Raw genomic sequence first — 6,544 nt, 5'->3', positions numbered from 1 at the left:
CCCTAATATGAATAAAAGCTACCTTGACATAAATAAATGTTACAAAGGGCCTGTTCATACATACTGAACTGAACTGATTGGAGCTGAACTGAATAGAGCTAAAATGAATACTATATGAGAGAAGGAAATTAGGAGCTGAACTGAACTAATCTGATTGGAGCTGAACTGGACTGAAATTAAGCTCAGGGCCAAAGTATTTATGTTTTATTGATAAAAGTTCCCCAAATTATTTTAAAAAGTGACTCTAAATTTGATAAAAGTGACCTCCGAAGTATACTAATTACTGTACATCGGATGCATACAAAAGTTACTCTTTATTAAATTACCATTGGAGTTGCTCTAAGGCTATATTCTCTTCAAATCTAAATTATTTTTACGAATTAAAATTGTGTTTATTGATATTAAAAATTAATTTCTGTAAAGTTGTTAATTTTTCTTTGATTAATTGAAAATTTTTTTTTTTACTAAACTTAATTATCTTTGTTGAATTGGAAAAACATAGTCTAATAACAGAAAGATAAGTAATATTAGACCAATATATAACAAAAGCAATATTAATTATGCATATTACAATAGATATTAGAGACATGCAATATCTTTTAGTATCAATGTTATTATCGTATGTATCATGCTATCTTTGGTATATTATCATCATAAAATGTAAATATCAATGATTAATTATTAATATCATATATTATTGTAGTAATTATATTAATTATTAATATAATATTATATTATTGTAATAATTAATTATTAATAAAAAATTAATGTGATATCAAAGACAAAATATGATATCCTAACATATATACCAAAGATAATAGGATAAGATAATAACTTTGATGTCAAAAGATTTCCCTCTTTTAATACCTACAAAAGATGATATCAAAGATATTTTATAATATGATATCTTAATATACCAAATATAATAGGATAGGATAATCTCTTGAAATCAACAAAAATTAAAGATGATATCATATATTTTAATATAATATGATAATGGTCGGTCTTCGGGTTACATGGCTAAGGGTTACTCCGTTAGTCAGAGGATACTCACCTAATCAGGGGTTATTCCGTTACTCGATCATTCATGGGTTACTCGGTCGCTAAGAAGTTACTCGGTTGTCAAGGGTTACTCAGTCAAGGATTACGTAGTTGTTAGGGGTTACTCAGTCAAAGGTTACTTGGTCAGGGGTTACGTGATTAGGGGTTACTCATGTATTAGTTGGTCATATGATATGGCCAGTCACACACAAAAGTTGTACTGGCAACAGAAAAGTGAAAACACCGTTTTCTTGTTTTCCGTTTTTAGTTTATTGTTTTCAAAAATTAAAAAACTAGAAAAAATAAAAACGATGCTAAACAAACCAAAGTTATTCTAAAATTATTTAAAGAAACCTAAACTGTTATTGATATCAGTGCCCATTGATCAACTCACATATAATCTTGATTATGATTACAGTACTTGATAAACTTATGTAATTAAGCCTTTACAGAAGCAATCAACTGATCAGAGATCTTATAATCAGCTTCAACATTAAAAATCCCAGAAAATACAGGCGGAGGTATAGTAATTCCATACGTACTAACCGCCGTACTAATGATAAAATTAACCGTACTTAAATTCCCAAAAAATTTGTTACTAATTATAGTCCTAGCATCACTAAATTTCCTCTTAGAAACTACGTCATTCAATTTGCCAATTGCATCTATCATAGCTAGAATAAAAGGGTTACAATTTTGTAGGGTTTCTTTCGTTTTGGAATCGGTTTTTACATCATTGATAATCTTGTTCACATCTTTTTCGAGTTGTGTAGCATCGTTCACCAAGCATCCAAGCATCTGTTGAATGACATCTACGTCGGTTTTTGCATCTTTGCCATCACTCTCTATGCAACTAATGCATACATTTGGAGCATTTGTTGTGCCGCACATTTTCTTGACTAGTGTATCGTTGTCAGCGCCATGTGTGAAAGCGATTAAGCAAAGGAGAGAAATTAGAAGTGTCAAAATCATCAAGTTTTGGTTGTAAGAAGCCATTGTATTATGTTTTTGTTGGAAGGCTACCTATGATATGGTGATATGGTGTGTCTTATGAAATGTATGTTTTGGTTTGAAAATTTGTTGCATTTTGCCTAACATTTTATTTAAACTACTAGTATTAGATAAAACTTGGTAACAAATGTAAACATTTCTTGTCAAAAAAAAAATAAATAAATAACCTAATATTAACATTTAAGACATGGAATTATTACCCATCTTAAAATTAAAATAGATGAATTCATGTAACTTATAGATTTAGGTGCAAATGTGCAATTAGTTTGAATTATTAACCATAAAAGGCAATAAAATGGTTGGACATGCACAAATTACGTTAGGCCGAAGATAAATTGTTGGACACATATATTTATATTTTTTGACCAATAATATTAATGTGGCTTAAATAATTATAATGCAATTGAATTTTGACATGAGTGCACTTTTTAATGTAGCATTTAAGTTATTGTCAAAAAAAAAAAAAAAGTGTAGCATTTAAGTTACGTACAATAACGACTGTTTTATAGTCTATCGGCTATGAAATTAATAGTGTTTAATAAATATTCAGAAATTACAAGTGAAACAAATTATATTTAATTTTAGGATTTTTTTGTAAAAAACTAACTTTTAAACCTCAGATTTTGCGAAAAACTACCATACAAATAAAATGTTGTAATTAACTACCTTATAAAATATAAAATGTTGTAATTGACTATCATAAAAATTACTCAAAGATTGACTATCTTCCAATACTATTAACGAAAATTCGCCTTATACAAAACTTATTGATCTGATACTACTATACTAGTGCCCTAATCAACAATTCACATATAATGTCAATTACTATAACTTACAGAAGCAATTAACTGTTTGCAAAGCTTATAATCAGCTTTAACATTAAAAATCCCAGAAAAGACAGGCGGAGGTATAGTAATTCCATCCGTACTAAGCTCCAAATTAACCGTATGCAGATTCCCAAAAATTATGCTATCAATTATATTCTTAGCAACACTAAAATTCCTTTGAGCAACTACGTCTTTCAGGTTGTCAGCTGCAGTTATAATATTTTGAATAGCAAGGTTACAATTTTGTAGGACTTCTTTCGTTTTAAGATGGAATCTTACTGTTTCTGTCTGATCCAGACTTCCCCAAGAATTCGGACTTGAGATCTTGATACTTCTATCGGCAAGCTGAGAACCTACACAATGAGAAGAAGTTAGCTAACCTCGGGGTGATTCGGGGATAACCACTCCGATGATAAAGTCAGAAAGTGTTTTAGAAGAGAAGATAAGTAAGAGAGAGAAAGTAGAGAAAGAGAGAGAGTGAGAGAGTAATTCATATCCTCATTAATGAGGTCTTACCTACTTATTTATAGTAATCTACCTTGACAGGTGGCTCTCACCCATGCACAACCTTTTGTGCCAAGTGTCGAGTTTCTGTTGCCACGTGTTAAATTGCGGCAGGCCGACATGTCCTCTTTTTGCAACATATCAGCATCTTCTTGTGATTATTAAAATCTGGTTGTGCTTTCGCAGGATATCGGTCATGCCCAAATATCATCCCATACAATTAGCCCCCCAAGTGAGGACGTATGATCATTCATCATCGTGCTCAGTTTATATGAGTAACAAGCTGAACTTAACAAAACAAACTTTGGGTTTCCACATCTCATTCTACAGATTCTTCTTTAACTTGGAAATTTTATTGTAACAACGTTTCTTGTACTCTGTCAAGTACTGCTTACTAACAAAGTTTCATTACTAATCTTGCCGTTGTCATAATTCATTTTAATCGCTTGTCCTGTATCCAGGCAAATTAGCTTCTACATATTCATATATTTTTAAGCTCTATGTTCTTTTGCTGAGAAGTATCATTTTAATTTGCTACTTTTAGTACTTTTTATTATTATTATTCACACAAGAGGATAATTTTTGTGCTGTAACGCCGTGTTCTTCATCAGTTTCATGAACTCATCAGCTTTATTAACTCCTCTCCAAACTCCGTTTTCCTCCCCAAGTGACCTTGTATGCCGATAGCTTACAAGGTCAATTTATCACAACAAACCTGGGAGCGAAAAAACTCCGTTTTCCTCCCCAAGTGACCTTGTATGCCGATAGCTTACAAGGTCAACTCATTATACAAAACTTGGGGGCGAAAAACTCCGTTTTCCTCCCCAATTGACCTTGTATGCCGATAGGTTACAAGGTCAATTCATTATAAAAAACTTGGGAGCGAAAACTCCGTTTTCCTCCCCAAGTGACCTTGTATGCCGATAGGTTACAAGGTCAATTCATTATAAAAAACCTGGGAGCGAAAAACTCCGTTTTCCTCCCCAAGTGACCTTGTATGCCGATAGCTTACAAGGTCAACTCATTATAAAAAACTTGGGAGCGAAAAACTCCGTTTTCCTCCCCAAGTGACCTTGTATGCCGATAGGTTACAAGGTCAATTCATTATAAAAAACCTGGGAGCGAAAAACTCCGTTTTCCTCCCCAAGTGACCTTGTATGCCGATAGCTTACAAGGTCAATTTAGTGCAAAGTGGACGTTATGGTAGTGTAACCGTTTTTCTTCTCCTCTCTTTTTTTTTTTGTTGTTTTTTTTTTTTTTTGTTTGGGCGGGAAAATTTTTACACGTGTCACAAATCCTGCCGCTGCTTTTTGAAAAAGTTTGTCAATTAACAGCCGTCGGATCTCTGAACCGCCTTTCACTTCAATTGGCCATTCAGTTTCTCCTCTTTAGATCAAAATTCCGCCATTTTCTTACTACTTCGCATTCCTTCCTAGTTTTCTCTCGAAAAAGTTTAAGTTGCCGACCAAAGTTCTTTCCTTTCTTATTTTCCTCGCGTTCGGTTTGTGCATTCCGTCTCCTCGGGCGTACCTTCTCTTTCTTCGTCGTTTCTTTATCAGTTAGAGGCATTAAATCAGCGATTTTCATCGAAGGTATTTTCGTACCCTAACCCCTGATTTTTCATGCTATTTTTTTTTTTTCGTATATTCAATTAAATGTCTGAAGATAGTGTTGAAGAGAATTTTCCTAACCTTAGTACTGCTAGGCGTCGTTTAATTAGACAATCTTTAGGCAAAGAAACTGGTAGTAATCAGGGTAATTCGTCTTCCCTTTCTGATAATATTGACTACCCTTTTGAGACGTTAACTTCTGAAGAAGAAAAACGCGCTTTTATGATACATAAGACCATTGCCCACCGTGAAAGTGCCTTTCACCCTACTAACCCTGATATCCCTGCCGATACTGAAATTCTTGACGTTGAGCCTGTTAGTGTCCGTTATCACTTACGCAGCTTTACTGGGAGACGATATTTTAATCAATACGGCACTAACGTTGGCAATATAGGTATAAACACTATGCCAAGGGTAAAGAGTACCAGTTATCAGCCCCGAGCCGCTGCCCGTGAAGCTGCTGAGGCCGCCAAAGCAGCTAAAGCAGCTGAGGCTGCCAAGGCAGCGGAATCTAGCAAAAGACCTGGACAAGGTCAGGTTGTAAGTTCTTCTGAAGAAGAACCTGAGGACGACATCCCTTTGACCCCTGAAGAAGGTCCGCCATCTCCCGTTCATGATTCTGCCGTCAACTCAGTTTTAAGAGATGACGACGCTCAGGAAGACAGTGTAAATAATGAGAGTAGGGATAACATTGTTGATTTAACGGCTGAGGTTATCCAGGAAGAGAATCTGGACGAGGGGTATAGTTCTGAGACTGATAGGGCTGAGTTCCGACAACCTATAGTTCTTGCCAACGATGGAAAAGTTGTAAAGGCAAAGATAAGTGAAGCTTTTAGGAAAACGGCAATTACAAAAGACTATTGTCGTCGTGCGAAAAGGTTTTTTAACTTACCTGATGGGTACGAGTTGTCTCTCCCTCCATCTGGAGCTTCAGTGTTGGATTGTCCAGTTGGTTCCGTGGCCGTTTACATGAAACACTTGGATTTTGGCCTCCGTTTTCCTCTACATCCCTTTGTTGCTAAAATCTTGAAGGCTTGGAACGTTTGCCTGGTTCAGTTAACCCCTCAAACTATTCGTGCCGTTATTGCTACAGTTTGGGTTATGCTATATCGGAACTTTCCTCTAACCCTTAATGTATTCAGGCGGCTTATTACCCTAAAGAGAGATGGTCAATCAGATGGGTGGTGGTCTTTATATACCCAACCTCACAAATATACAGTTCATCCTAAACTATCTAGCTGCAAAGGTTGGAAGGACAAGTTTTTCTTTATGTCAGTCCCAGAGGATTTTCCTTTGAGGAGAACTTTTTTCAAGCCTCATCCCCATTTTGATTCAATCCCCGAGAGAGATCTCGGGAAGCATGAAGAAAGGGCTGTCAATCACTTTGACATCTCTGAACATGATGAAGGCGACGGCAAAGTCCGTCTAATTCCTGCGGTGTGGGTGCCGAATGTGAGTTACATTCTGGGCAACGCGCCGCTATCTCGTGTCGGTCTTTGTTGGACTGACCAGCATGGTATAGCTTATCCTTCTTAGTTTTATTATTCTTAC

Source organism: Chenopodium album, chromosome 20, assembly GCF_948465745.1.
Source record: "Chenopodium album chromosome 20, dcCheAlbu1.1, whole genome shotgun sequence".
Classification (NCBI taxonomy): Eukaryota; Viridiplantae; Streptophyta; class Magnoliopsida; order Caryophyllales; family Amaranthaceae; genus Chenopodium; species Chenopodium album.
Note: the sequence above shows the minus strand (reverse complement) of the source record.